This window comes from Scyliorhinus torazame, chromosome 22 (assembly GCF_047496885.1).
Source record: "Scyliorhinus torazame isolate Kashiwa2021f chromosome 22, sScyTor2.1, whole genome shotgun sequence".
NCBI lineage: Eukaryota > Metazoa > Chordata > Chondrichthyes > Carcharhiniformes > Scyliorhinidae > Scyliorhinus > Scyliorhinus torazame.
In genome coordinates this window covers 45,484,546-45,499,022 of record NC_092728.1, presented here as the reverse complement: position 1 = coordinate 45,499,022, position 14,477 = coordinate 45,484,546, and the positions used below count along the sequence as shown (strand labels likewise).

The window sequence follows — 14,477 nt, the reverse complement described above, 5'->3', positions numbered from 1 at the left end:
TGAGGTTTCCCTATCACTTCACATGTGTGACCTGATCGACAAAATGTAACTACATCTTTATGTAATCCAGGCCAATAAAAATGTTGTTTGTATTTTAGCTTGAGTTTTCCTTACTCCCAAATGACCTCCCACTGCTGCCTCATGTGCAATTCGCAACACCTCCTTTCTATGCCCTACCGGCAATAGCACTTGATGAACTTTTGACCACTTCTCATCCGCCTGCATATGTAAAGGTCTCCATTTTCTCAACAAGACATCACTTTTACAGTAATAACATTCTGGTATACACTCAGATTCCTCTTCCGCATATGCTTTCTGATGCATCCGTTTTATTTCTATATCTTTCTGTTGTAACTCCGCCAATTTTCCTGAACTAAAAATATCGGCCTCATCCTCCACCTGTTCTTGTTCTTTTCCAAATATCTGATCAAAAATCGTTTCTGATAATTGCACTTCAACTTCATCTTCACTCTTTGCTTTCTCCTCGTCTTAAGCTGTGACTTTGCAACTTGTTTCTACACAATCCGGAAAAATACCAGGATATTCGTCCCTCAACACTTCAGTTGTCTGATTTTCCACTGGCTTATCAACGACAGTAGGCATCACTCCACCTGCGATCCAGCTATATCATTACCCAAGATAAACTGTATTCCTGGACAAGATAGTTTCTCTATTACTCCTACTATCACTTCACCACTCTTCACTGGACTTTCCAACCTTACCTTATATAATGGGACACTTTTCTTCTCACCCTGAATTCCACATATTACCACCTTTTCTGGCAATATCACTCCCAAACTACATAACTCCTCATCTCTTACCATCAAAAATTGACTAGCTCCCGCATCTCTTAAAATTGTGACTTCTTTACCTGCTCCTTCTGGTACACATGAGTAAACTTTACTCACACAAGTAAATTCTTTAAAGAGATCTGGCACCTTCTTATCAATCACTCTCTTGATCAGGCTGTACAATCTTTTGCACTCCTTCGCTTCACTTGGGCTTTCCTTTACCACTTTCACAAACCCCACTGACGTATCCTGTTTTATCACATCAGCCTTCCCAGTGCTTTTCTTCAACCACCAACACTGTGACTTTACATGGCCTAGTTTATTACAGTGAAAACATTTGAAATGTTTCATTTCTCTTCCACTCTCTTGGATTTCTTTTTTAATCGGAGGTACACTCTCCTTATTATCTCTCATTCGATCACCGTGACCTCTACCACGAGTATTTCTCTTTTCCCCAGTTTCTATCCCTCACAGGCTGAAACTGATTTCGGAAACCAAGCTTTGATTTATGAACTAATTCATAATCATCTGCCATTTCTGCTGCTATTCTCAGTTTTAACCCTCTGTTCTTCCACATGAGTTCTCACTACATCAGGAATTCAATTTTTAAATTTCTCCAAAAGTATAATTTCTCTAAGAGCTTCATATGTTTGGTCTATTTTCAAAGCCCTTATCCACCTCTTAAAATTACTTTTTTTGATCCTTTCACACTCCATGTATGTTTGACCATGTTCTTTCCTTAAATTTCTAAACCTTTGTCTGTAGGCTTCAGGCACTAGTTCATATGCACCTAAGGTGGATTTTTTTACCTCCTTATACGTCCCAGATACCTCCTCTGATAGTGATGCTGGTAGCCTGACCTACCAGCTTTGTTTGAATTAGTAATACCCACATGTGCTGTGGCCATTTCATTTGTTTAACCACCTTCTCAAATGAAATGAAAAAGGCTTCTACCTCCTTCTCATCACACAAAGAACAAAGACCAAAGAAAAATTACAGCACAGGAACAGGCCCTTCGGCCCTCCAAGCCTGCGCCGATCCAGATCCTCTATCTAAAACGGTCGCCTATTTTCTAAGGATCTGTATCCCTCTGCTCCCTACCCATTCATGTATCTGTCTAGATACATCTTAAATGATGCTATCGTGCCCGCCTCTACCATCGCCGCCGGCAATGCGTTCCAGGCACCCACCACCCTCTGCGTAAAGAACTTTCCACACATATCTCCCTTAAATCTTTCCTCTCTCACCTTGAACTCGTGACCACTAGTAATTGAATCCTCCACTCTGGGAAAAAGCTTCTTGTTATCCACCCTGTCTATCCCTCTCATGATTTTGTAAACCTCAATGAAGTCCCCCACAACCTCCGTCTTTCTAATGAAAATAATCCTAATCTACTCAACCTGTCTTCATAGCTAGCGCCCTCCATACCAGGCAACATCCTGGTGATCCTCCTCTGCACCTTCTCCAAAGCATCCACATCCTTTTGGTAATGTGGCGACCAGAACTGTACGCAGTATTCCAAATGTGGCAGAACCAAAATCTTATACAACTGTAACATGACCTGCCAACTCTTGTACTCAATATCCCTTCCGATGAAGGAAAGCATGCCGTATGCCTTCTTGACCACTCTATCGACCTGCGCAGCCACCTTCAGGGTACAATGGACCTGAACACCCAGATGTCTCTCAATTTTCCCCAGGGCTTTTTCATTTACCGTATAGTTCGCTCTTGAATTGGATCTTCCAAAATGCATCACCTCGCATTTGACCGGATTGAACTCCATCTGCCATTTCTCCGCCCAACTCTCCAATCTATCTATAGTCTGCTGTATTCTCTGACAGTCCCCTTCACTATCTGCTACTCCACCAATCTTAGTGTCATCTGCAAACTTGCTAATCAGACCACCTATACCTTCCTCCAGATCATTTATGTATATCACAAACAACAGTGGTCCCAGCACAGATCACTGTGGAACACCACTGGTCACAGTTCTCCATTTTGAAAAACTCCCTTCCACTACTACTCTGTCTCCTGTTGCCCAGCCAGTTCTTTATCCATCTAGCTAGTACACCCTGGACCCCATGAGACTTCACTTTCTCCATCAGCCTACCATGGGGAACCTTATCAAATGCCTTACTGAAATCCATGTATATGACATCTACAGCCCTTCCCTCATCAATCAACTTTGTCACTCCCTCAAAGAATTCTATTAAGTTGGTAAGACAGGACCTTCCCTGCACAAAACCATGTTGCCTATCACTGATAAGCCCATTTTCTTCCAAATGGAAATAGATCCTATCCCTCAGTATCTTCTCCAGCAGCTTCCCTAACACTGACGTCAGGCTCACCAGTCTATAATTATCTGGATTATCCCTGCTAGCCTTCTTAAACAAGGGGACAACATTAGCAATTCTCCAGCCCTCCGGTACCTCACCCGTGTTCAAGGATGAACAAAGAACAAAGAACAAAGAAAAGTACAGCACAGGAACAGGCCCTTCGGCCCTCCAAGCCCGTGCCGACCATGCTGCCCGACTAAACTACAATCTTCTACACTTCCTGGGTCCGTATCCCTCTATTCCCATCCTATTCATGTATTTGTCGAGATGCCCCTTAAATGTCCCTATCGTCCCTGCTTCCACTACCTCCTCCGGTAGCGAGTTCCAGGCACCCACTACCCTCTGCGTAAAAAACTTGCCTCGTACATCTACTCTAAACCTTGCCCCTCTCACCTTAAACCTATGCCCCCTAGTAATTGACCCCTCTACCCTGGGGAAAAGTCTCTGACTATCCACTCTGTCTATGCCCCTCATAATTAGTACTGTTGTTGTAGCAGTTGAGAGTGTTCGATGCCGGGACTGATCCAGGGTCACCGAGGCTAATCTCACCAGTTGAGTGTTCTCTTCGGGCGGTGTGCGGTCAGCCGAGCTGGGGTCCTGGGAGTCCATCCAAGATGACGGCTCCCATTGTTCGCAAATGGCGGGGGGTGCATAAAATGGCGGCGCCCATCCATCGAACGTGGCGTCCGTGGGCCAAGATGGCGGCACCCGGGAGACGCACGTGGCCCTGGAGTAGGAAGATGGTGGCGCTCGCTGGCCGCATGGGGACCTTGGAGATGTAGTGTACATGGATTTTAGTAAGGCATTTGATAAAGTTCCCCATGGTAGGCTTCTGCACAAAGTAAGGAGGCATGGGATAGTGGGAAATTTGGCCAGTTGGATAACGAACTGGCTAACCGATAGAAGTCAGAGAGTGGTGGTGGATGGCAAATATTCAGCCTGGATCCCAGTTACCAGTGGTGTACCGCAGGGATCAGTTCTGGGTCCTCTGCTGTTTGTGATTTTCATTAATGACTTGGATGAGGGAGTTGAAGGGTGGGTCAGTAAATTTGCAGATGATACGAAGATTGGTGGAGTTGTGGATAGTAAGGAGGGCTGTTGTCGGCTGCAAAGAGACATAGATAGGATGCAGAGCTGGGCTGAGAAGTGGCAGATGGAGTTTAACCCTGAAAAGTGTGAGGTTGTCCATTTTGGAAGGACAAATATGAATGCGGAATACAGGGTTAACGGCAGAGTTCTTGGCATTGTGGAGGAGCAGAGAGACCTTGGGGTCTATGTTCATACATCTTTGAAAGTTGCCACTCAAGTGGATAGAGCTGTGAAGAAGGCCTATGGTGTGCTCGCGTTCATTAACAGAGGGATTGAATTTAAGAGCCGTGAGGTGATGATGCAGCTGTACAAAACTTTGGTAAGGCCACATTTGGAGTACTGTGTACAGTTCTGGTCGCCTCATTTTAGGAAGGATGTGGAAGCTCTGGAAAAGGTGCAAAGAAGATTTACCAGGATGTTGCCTGGAATGGAGAGTAGGTCTTACGAGGAAAGGTTGAGGGTGCTAGGCCTTTTCTCATTAGAGCGGAGAAGGATGAGGGGCGACTTGATAGAGGTTTATAAGATGATCAGGGGAATAGATAGAGTAGACAGTCAGAGACTTTTTCCCCTGCAAAGATATCTGTTAACTATTTCCTCTCTCACTTCCCTCAGTAACCTGGGATAGATCCCATCCGGACCTGGTGACTTGTCCACCTTAATGCCTTTTAGAATACCCACCACATCCTCCCTCTTTATGTCGACTTGACCTAGAGTAATCAAACATCTATCCCTAACCTCAACATCTGTCATGTCCCTCTCCTCGGTGAATACCGATGCAAAGTACTCGTTAAGAATCTCACCCATTTTCTCTGACTCCACGCATAACCTTCCTCCTTGAGTGGGCCAAACCTTTCTCTAGTTACCCTCTTGCTCCTTATATATGAATAAAAGGCTTTGGGATTTTCCTTAACCCTGTTTGCTAAAGATATTTCATGACCCCTTTTAGCCCTCTTGATTCATCGTTTCAGATTCGTCCTATATTCCCGATTTTCTTCCATAGCATTGTCTGTCTTCAGTCGCCTAGACCTTATGTATGCTTCCTTTTTCCTCTTAGCTAGTCTCACAATTTCACCTGTCATCCATGGTTCCCTAATCTTGCCATTTCTATCCCTCATTTTCACAGGGACATGTCAATGCTTCGACATATTTAAATAGATCCCCACCAAGCCTTCGATTATGCCGCTCTTTCTCTTTATCTTCATCACTATCCTCCAACTATAAGTTTCCCTTTACCTCCGCCAATTTTAACTGACTGTCATGTTTCATGGCCATTTTCTGAAATTCAAACTCTCTCCTTTTTCTTTTTCCTCTCTCTCGTTTTCCCTATCCTCGCTCTTTTTTTCTTATTGTTCTGCTAGGGCTATTCTTTCTTTTTCCCTCATTTCATATTCAAGCTGCTTTAATTCTTTTTCATTTCCAGTTGTTTAATCCGTAACAGAATTTCTGCCATTTTTAATGGGTCAGACTGTATCTCGGGCAATTTTAAATGCTCAGCTACCGCCGTAAGTACCTCTTCTTTTCGTGTGCTGTCAGGTAACGTTACCTGCAATGTTTTTGCCAAATCTAAAAGCCTTTTTTTGTCTCTGTTCGAAAGGTACTGCGTGTGACCTTCTCCACCCCCAAATACTTCCGAGCCTCTAAAAGAGCCATCGTCCACAACACATTCCCTACTTAAACTGGAATACCACACCTGAAAATCAAACACAAATATGCTCAGCCCCCACTGTCTTTAAGTTCACTAAGCCAACCCAATCACAAAAGATAGACTTTTACCCCACAAGCCCCCAATTTATTATGGGCCAGGGCTTAGAGAACACCAAAGTATACCATGGAGTTCACCTGACCCACAACTTTGAAAGATTTTGGTTATGGGGAGCACAAGGGCCCACTTTACAGGTGTGATGCAACAGAGAACAAAAAGTATTTTTAAACAAAAACAATATTTATTCTATGAATCCAGTCAACATTTTATAAACACACAGTAAACAGTTTATCAACTACCAACCCTGACAACCTCCCAAAAGATACAGTACTCTATAGCTAAGTTCCCAAACAACATTCATAAGTTAAACCCTTTTTAAATAAAGACAGGTTTAAATTCTCTACAGAAACAGGTATTACTTTGAAATCATCAAGTGATTTGGAGACATTCTTTAGATTGCAGAGAGATCATAACATCTTCTTGCTGTGAATGCAGCTCTCCAACGCTGAAAACAAAACTAAGCACACTGCAGCTGCCAGCTCAAAACAAAAGTAAAAGCTAGACAGACAGCCCAGCACCACCCATACACTGACATCACTGCAGCTATTTGATAAACACCCATTTCTTAAAGGTACATCCACCGGACAATATGGTTAGATGAAATAAGCTGGGTGGAGCTTTAATGAACACCAGCAGAGACCCATGTTCTGAGTGTTAAGGGTTTGAATTGAGTAAAGACTTTTCAGAGAGCATTTGGAAGGTGATCACATAAGGGGATAATAATAACTGGCATAGAAAAGATTCAGCGGGAATATTACTTTTAAAACTGCGGAGTCACTGGTACAGACCAGTGACAGGGATCCTTAGGACTGATATCAGGGACTTGTCCCTCACACACACATGGATCAACACTCAGAGTGAACTCCCAAGTAGGACAGTTGAAGTAAAAATCTTGGAATTATTTCAGAAACAATTGGGTGTAGTAATGCTTGGGAGCGTAGGGTCTCAGAGTTAAAATGGGCTGAATGGTCATCTCCATCTGTAAACTGCTGCGTTACTCTAATGGTTTAAACAATACAATGAAATCAGTGCCATTGACTTGAAGGAGGTCAAATGCAATTTTGGACCAAGGATGGAGCAATGGTTCTATGTGCTGACTTGGTATATGCTCTTGACATGCCTTGCATCTCTTGATAATGCCTTCGTTGTCACTTTTCATGCCCAGCCAATAGACTATCTCTCTTGTGCTCTCAGGTCGGTGGGTCAAGGATGTTTCTACATATTTAACCCAGCTCCATCACTTTTGAATTCTATAATTCCTCGAAACAATTTTGTGTTTTCTTTGCATTTTGACTTGCTTTATTGACCTACAATGCTGCTGTTAATAATGTATTCACCTGTGTCGTTGCAGCCCTTTGCTCTTCAACTCTATTGGTTTATTTTTCAAGGTGTAAGTGATGTTTCTACCTTTCTTACCTAGGTGTATCACCACACATTTATCTATACTAAATTTTATTTGCCCTGACTGCCCAGTCTCCAAGTTTTCTAACATTTTCTGGTATTGTGTTGCTCTTTTCCTCAGTGTTAACTAGTTTGGTATTTATGTAAATTTTGATGGTGTGGCCACAGTATTTAAGAGACGAGTCCAATTGAATTGCTGGTCAATAATGATATCCAGGATGTTGATGGCTGAAGATTCAGTTGTGGCAGTGTTATTGAAAGAATGGTGAGGTGTTTAGTGTCTTGGTCATTGCCTGGCACTTTGTGTGATAATGTAGGAATTTCAGACATATTGGGTGGGAATCTCCGGTCCGCCAGCTGCGTGTTTCTCAAACGCACGCCGTTCGCTGGCGACGGGATCATATCTTCCAGCTGATTGTCATGGGATTTCCCATTATAATCACCACTGCCACCGCGAAAACCGCTGGCAGGGCTGAGCTGCCAGTGGGAAGATTGAATCACAATAGCTGGAGAACTCTGGTCATTGTATTTGGTGCAGTAAGGATTAAAAGCTTGGGTTAATATGTGCATGACTTCTGCAGTAGTGTTTGTCAAAATCCTGATTTGCAAGAGGTATAATTAAAGCATCGTAAAAGTTGGACGAATGGAGTTTTGTTTACAGAAAGAGGGTACCCTGAGGAGTAGATAATTAGAGACATTGGACGGGTTTCTCCGTCCCGCCGCGCCAGATTACTGGTTCAGCACACCGTCGGGAGTCTCTGTTTCCCCGGCTGCTCAATGGGTTTCCCATTGTGGGGCAGCCCACGCCACCAGGAAACTGCTAGACTGCCGGCAAAACGGAGCATCCCAAAGGCGGAGAATTCAGCCCATTGTGTTCAGGTTAGTAAGATGATGTAGTTAATGGGAAGAGCCAGGGACTGAAGCATTTTCTGGAGGTTCAGTTCAGTTTTGGATCTGCCTGTGAACAGACTAGCTTCTTCTCTCCCATCAGTTTAGTTAAGGAAGATTTTTGTTCATGAACAGAACAGAGGTTTCTGAAAAGGCAAGAATTTGCAATTTGTTTCCTGGAGGATCTCTCTCAAAGTGGTGTATCCAAAACCACATCAGTAGCAAGTTTCTTTACAGCAAGTGTTCCTGGGTTGCTAACTGCATTTAAAAGAGAATTGTGACCCGAGATGGTTTTGGTTTGAGTGGAGATAAAAGGTAGCAGTTAGGAATTAGTGTTTCACTGTATTGCTAAGCATTGTTTAACTGGTAATTGAAAGCTATTTGTCTTTATGATGTTATTGTTAGAATCTCATAGAATTTACAGTACAGGAGGCCATTCGGCCCATCGAGTCTGCACCGGCTCTTGGAAATAGCACCCAAGGTCAACACCTCCACCATATCCCCATAACCAAGTAACCCCACCCTAACCTCAGGGCAATTTTGGACACTAAGGCAATTTATCATGGCCAATCCACCTAACCTGCACATCTTTGGACTGTGGGAGGAAACCGGAGCACCCGGAGGAAACCCACGCACACACAGGGAGGATGTGCAGACTCCTTTGTGCCAGGTATGCCTCCAACCAGTGGAGAATCTTCATTTTTCTGTGCTGGTCGTCTGAATGGGAAATTCACTGAATACAATTTCCCTGCCTTTTCCCCATACCCCTGCAATTATTCCCTTTACAGATGATAATCTAATTCCCTTTTGGAAGCCTCAGTTGAGGCTGCCTCCGCCACCCTCACATGCAACATATCTCAGACCCTAACCACGCACTGTGAGAAAAGGTTGTGCCTTTTGGCTCCATTGCTCCTTTCCAAATAACCTCAATCTGTGTCCTCTGATTCTCGATCCTTCCATCAATGGGAACAAATTAACCCTATCTACTCTGTCCAGGCCCCTAATGATTCTGAATATCACTCTCATATCTCCTCTCAACTATCATTTCTTCTCAGAAAACAATCCCAACCTCTCCAATCTATCCTCATAACTGAAGTTCCTCATCGCTACAAACATTCTCGTGAATCTATTCTGCATCTTGTCGAATCACATCCTTCACATCTTTCTCAAAATGTGGTGCCCAGAACTGGACACAATACTCCAGTTCAGGCCGAAACAGTGTTTCATGCAGGTGTAAAATAGGTCCTTGCTCTTGTCCTCTATGCCTTTATTGATAAATTGAATATACTGTATGCGTTATTAGCAATGCTCTCAACCTGTCCCGCCACCTTCAATGGCTTAGAATCATAGAATTTACAGTGCAGGAGGCCATTCGGCCCATTGCATCTGCACCGGCCCCTGGAAAGCGCACCCTACTGAAGCCCACACCTCCACCCTATCCCCGTAACCCAGTAATCCCACCAAACATAATTGGACACTAAGGGCAATTTAGAATGGCCAATCCACCTAACCTGCACATCTTTGGACTGTGGGAGGAAACCGGAGGCCCAGAGGAAACCCACGCAGACACAGGGAGATCGTGCAGATTTCGCACAGACAGTGACCCAGCCACGAATTGAACCCAGGTCTCTGGCACTGTGAAGCAACAGTGCTAACCACTGTGCTACCGTGCCACCCACACTTGTGTACATAAATGCCCAGGACCTCCTGCTCTTACATCCCCTTTTGAATTGTATCTTTTATATATGGGGCAGCACGGTAGCCTTGTGGATAGCACAATTGCTTCACAGCTCCAGGGTCCCAGGTTCGATTCCAGCTTGGGTCACTGTCTGTGCAGAGTCTGCACATCCTCCCCGTGTGTGCGTGGGTTTCCTCCGGGTGCTCCGGTTTCCTCCAACAGTCCAAAGATGTGCAGGTTAGGTGGATTGGCCATGATAAATTGCCCTTAGTGTCCAAAATTGCCCTTAGTGCTGGGTGGGGTTGCTGGGTTATGAGGATAGGGTGGCGGTGTTGACCTTGGGTAGGGTGCTCGTTCCAAGAGCCGGTGCAGACTCGATGGGCCGAATGGCCTCCTTCTGCACTGTTAAATTCTATGATTCTATGATTCCTTGCCAGTGTCCTTCCTAATAAAATGGATGACTTCACACTTCTTTGTTCTAAATTTCATCTGACTCTTGGCCACCCTTATTGGCAGCAAGTTCCGAGTCGTTATACACACTGCATACCCTTGTTCTTCCTCCTGCACCACTTGCCCAAAATGTTAAATCACTGGCCCCGAGTCCTTGTCCCATCAGCGAGCGGGAACAATTTATCTTTGTCTACCTTAGCCAAACCTGTCATAATTTTCAACATCTCTATCAAATCTCTCCTCAATCTCCTTTGCTCCAAGGAAAATGACTTCAGCTTCTGCAACCTAAAATACCCCATCACTGTATAGAATATAATAAAGTCATAATTGCAGAGATGATTATGGCTGTGCTGGCCCAATCTGTCCATGTCACACCTCATGCTTCATAACATCCATAAATTTTGAAATTGTGCTCTGTACACCAAGGTCTCTTTGTACCCCCATGGATTAATAAGAATTTGACTGCACAAAAGCAGACCCATGCTGTGGTGTATCCTCAAACCTTCTTCAATGTCAGCAAAACTTAGCTTTTTGCATCATCACTATTCCTCCAGCCTTCAAGGGCACACTTTCCATTTTTATTTATCCATTATGTCCTAAAACTACTGAAATATTTTGTTATTAGCATGTGCTTATTATGTACCATTACAGGGTTTTTCATGTGGTGGTGGGAAGCATTCCCACTGTTATCTTGGAATGTCATTAAGATGTACACATTTTAATAAGTTTTAGTCGTTGGGATTTAAGGTAATTTTTCAGTGAGAACTGCCATTTTTACATATCCTTTAATGTTTTCCAATTTTGGGGGGGGGGGGGGATGTTAGATGTACTTTAAATGGGTCAGTTTTTGTCCAATGTGTGCAGGAGGGTTTCCTGACAAAGTATGTAGATAGGCCAACAAGAGGCAAGGCCACATTGGATTTGGTACTGTGTAATGAACCAGGCCAGATGTTAGATTTGGAGGTAGGTGAGCACTTTGGTGATAGTGACCACAATTCGATTAAGTTTACTTTACTGATGGAAAGGGATAGGTATATACCGAAGGGCAAGAGTTATATCTGGGTGAAAGGCAATTATGATGCGATGAGGCACGACTTAGGATGCAACGGATAGAGAAGAAAACTGCAGGGGATGGGCACAATGGAAATGTGGAGCTTGTTCAAGGAACAGCTACTGCGTGGCCTTGATAAATATGTACCTGTCAGGCAGGGAGGAAGTGGTCGAGCGAGGGAACCGTAGTTTACTAAAGTAGTTGAATCACTTGTCAAGAGGAAGAAGGAGGCTTATGTAAAGATGAGACGTGAAGGTTCAGTTAGGGCGCTTGACAGTTACAAGTTAGCCAGGAAGGACCTAAAGAGAGAGCTAAGAAGAGCCAGGAGGGGACATGGGAAGTCTATGGCAGGTAGGATCAAGGAAAACCCTAAAGCTTTGAAAAGGTATGTCAGGAATAAAAGAATGACTAGGGTAAGAGTAGGGCTGAGAGGTGGCAAATGGAGTTTAATGCAGAAAAGTGTGAGGTGACTCATTTTGGATGTGGAGATGCCAGCGTTGGACTGGGATGAGCACAGTAAGAAGTTTTACAACACCAGGTTAAAGTCCAACAGATTTGTTTCGATGTCACTAGCTTTCGGAGCGCTGCTCCTTCCTCAGGTGAATGAAGAGGTATGTTCCAGAAACATATATATATAGACAGATTCAAAGATGCCAGACAATGCTTGGAATGCGAGCATTAGCGGGTGATTAAATCTTCACAGATCCAGAGATGGGGTAACCCCAGGTTAAAGAGGTGTGAATTGTGTCAAGCCAGGACAGTTGGTAGGGTTTCGCAGGCCAGATGGTGGGGGATGAATGTAATGCGACATGAATCCCAGGTCCCGGTTGAGGCCGCACTCATGTGTGTGGAACTTGGCTATAAGCTTCTGCTCGGCAATTCTGCGTTGTCGCGCGTCCAGAAGGCCGCCTTGGAGAACGCTTACCTGGAGATGAGAGGCTGAATGCCCTTGACTGCTGAAGTGTTCCCCGACTGGAAGGGAACATTCCTGCCTGGCGATTGTCGCACGATGTCCGTTCATTCGTTGTTGCAGCGTCTGCGTGGTCTCGCCAACGTACCATGCTTCGGGACATCCTTTCCTGCAGCGTATGAGGTAGACAACGTTGGCCGAGTCGCACGAGTATGTACCGCATACCTGGTGGGTGGTGTTCTCACGTGTAACGGTGGTATCCATGTCGATGATCTGGCACGTCTTGCAGAGATTGCCATGGCAGGGTTGTGTGGTGTCGTGGTCACTGTTCTGAAGGCTGGGTAGTTTGCTGCAAACAATGGTTTGTTTGAGGTTGCGCGGTTGTTTGAAGGCAAGTAGTGGGGGCTGTGGAGATGACCTTGGCAAGATGTTCATCTTCATCGATGACATGTTGAAGGCTGTGAAGAAGATGTTGTAGTTTCTCCGCTCCAGGAAAGTACTGGACGACGAAGGGTATTCTGTTGGTTGTGTCCCATGTTTGTCTTCTGAGGAGGTCGGTGCGGTTTTTTGCTGTGGCGCTTTGGAACTGTCGATCGATGAGTCGAGTGCCATATCCCGTTCGTACGAGGGCATCTTTCAACGTCTGTAGATGTCTGTTAAGCTCCTCCTCGTCTGAGCAGATCCTGTGCATACGGAGAGCTTGTCCATAGGGGATGGCTTCTTTAATGTGTTTAGGGTGGAAGCTGGAGAAGTGGAGCATCGTGAGGTTATCCGTGGGTTTGCGGTAAAGCGAAGTGCTGAGGTGACCGTCCTTGATGGGAGGGGGCCTAGATAGGGGGGGGGGCTAGATAGAGAGGGGGGTCTAGATGGGGAGGGGGACCTAGATGGGGAGGGGGGCCTAGATGGGGCAGGGGGCCCTGGATGGGGAGGGGGGCCCTGGATGTGGGGGGGCGCCTCGATGGGGGGGGGGGGACCTAGATGGGTGGGGATCAGGGAGGGCATAGATGGGTGGGGGTGGGGGAGGGCCTAGATGGGTGGGGCCTAGATGGGTTGGGATGGGGGGGCCTAGATGGGTGGGGGTGGCCTAGATGGGTGGGGGTGGGGGGGGCCTCGATGGGTGGGGGGGGGCTAGCTGGGGTGCCCTTTCGGAGGGTCAGTGCGGATTCAATGGGCCAAACATGTGCAGATTAGGTGGATTGCCCATTATCAATGCACAGGGTTTGGGGGGAATAGGGCAGGTGGAGTGGACCTTGGCCTTTTCAGAGGGTCGGTGCAGACTCAATGGGCCAAATGGCCTCCTTCTGCACTGTAGGGATTTTATGGTCACCATTCAAGGTCCCTTGGACTCTCGGACTTCGCATTCATCCAGGAATTTACAACCAGGAGCTTCCTGTCCCAGACATTTATCACCCACGAGCTCATATTCCCCGGGGTGTTTATAATCCCAGCTGGTATTTATTTACCACCTGGATCTCCTTCTCAGAGTGTTGACAACCCACAATAGCCAAGTGTTGACCTGGTTCTCCCTCACGTTGGGATTTTCCTGGAGATTTACAATCTGATCTCCCGGGTGTTTATGATTTCCCAACCCCCCCCCCCCCCCCCCCCAAAGTTTTGTGCCCCAACTTCTTACCTCGCTCTGAACGGTCCAACTCTTCTTGGCAAAAGCCTCAACTAGTTCGCAGCGCTTTTCAATGTCCGGCCTCCGCGTGCGTGGCCTCCGCCCTGAACTCGCGGTCATCCGGCTCGTCACTATTGCTAAGCCCCCGTCACTATGGGCCGGGGTCATTATCACTCTCACTAAGCGCGCCCCCAGCCCAATCATCCCCGCGCGTCCCCACCCCCAGCCCGCCTCAACATCACTACAAAGGCCAGAGCCAACTGCCATCGACAGCCTCGCGCCTCAGTGACAACCGGTGTGATCTCCCTCCACCCTCACCAGATCAGCAGGACGGTGAGTAACAACACCCCATAATAACAATCTTTATTACTCACCTCAGCCTCCTGCTCACCCGCAAACTTTGAGAGGGGGCAACTGTCACCCCACCTCCCCTCATATTTTGAGGGAGCCACACGTCAGTGACTGGCAGTTTCAGGGTTGCTGGCGATCCTGCAGCAAGC

The 14,477-nt window shown here is 45.9% G+C and overlaps 1 protein-coding gene across 3 annotated transcripts in view; it reads right to left on the bottom strand.

Annotated features, from left to right (window-relative positions):
- Positions 1 to 14,076, bottom strand: part of LOC140399054 (uncharacterized) — a 447,829-nt gene extending 433,753 nt beyond the window's left edge. For 2 of the 3 annotated variants that reach the window (XM_072488143.1, XM_072488146.1), the window contains exon 1: positions 13,990 to 14,076. The gene's annotated coding sequence lies outside the window, so the exon portion shown is untranslated. Of the gene's footprint in view, positions 1 to 5,726; positions 5,863 to 13,989 lie in introns of those variants that run through there. The other variant, XM_072488144.1, reaches the window with a different exon arrangement.
- Between the last annotated feature and the right edge of the window lie 401 nt (positions 14,077 to 14,477).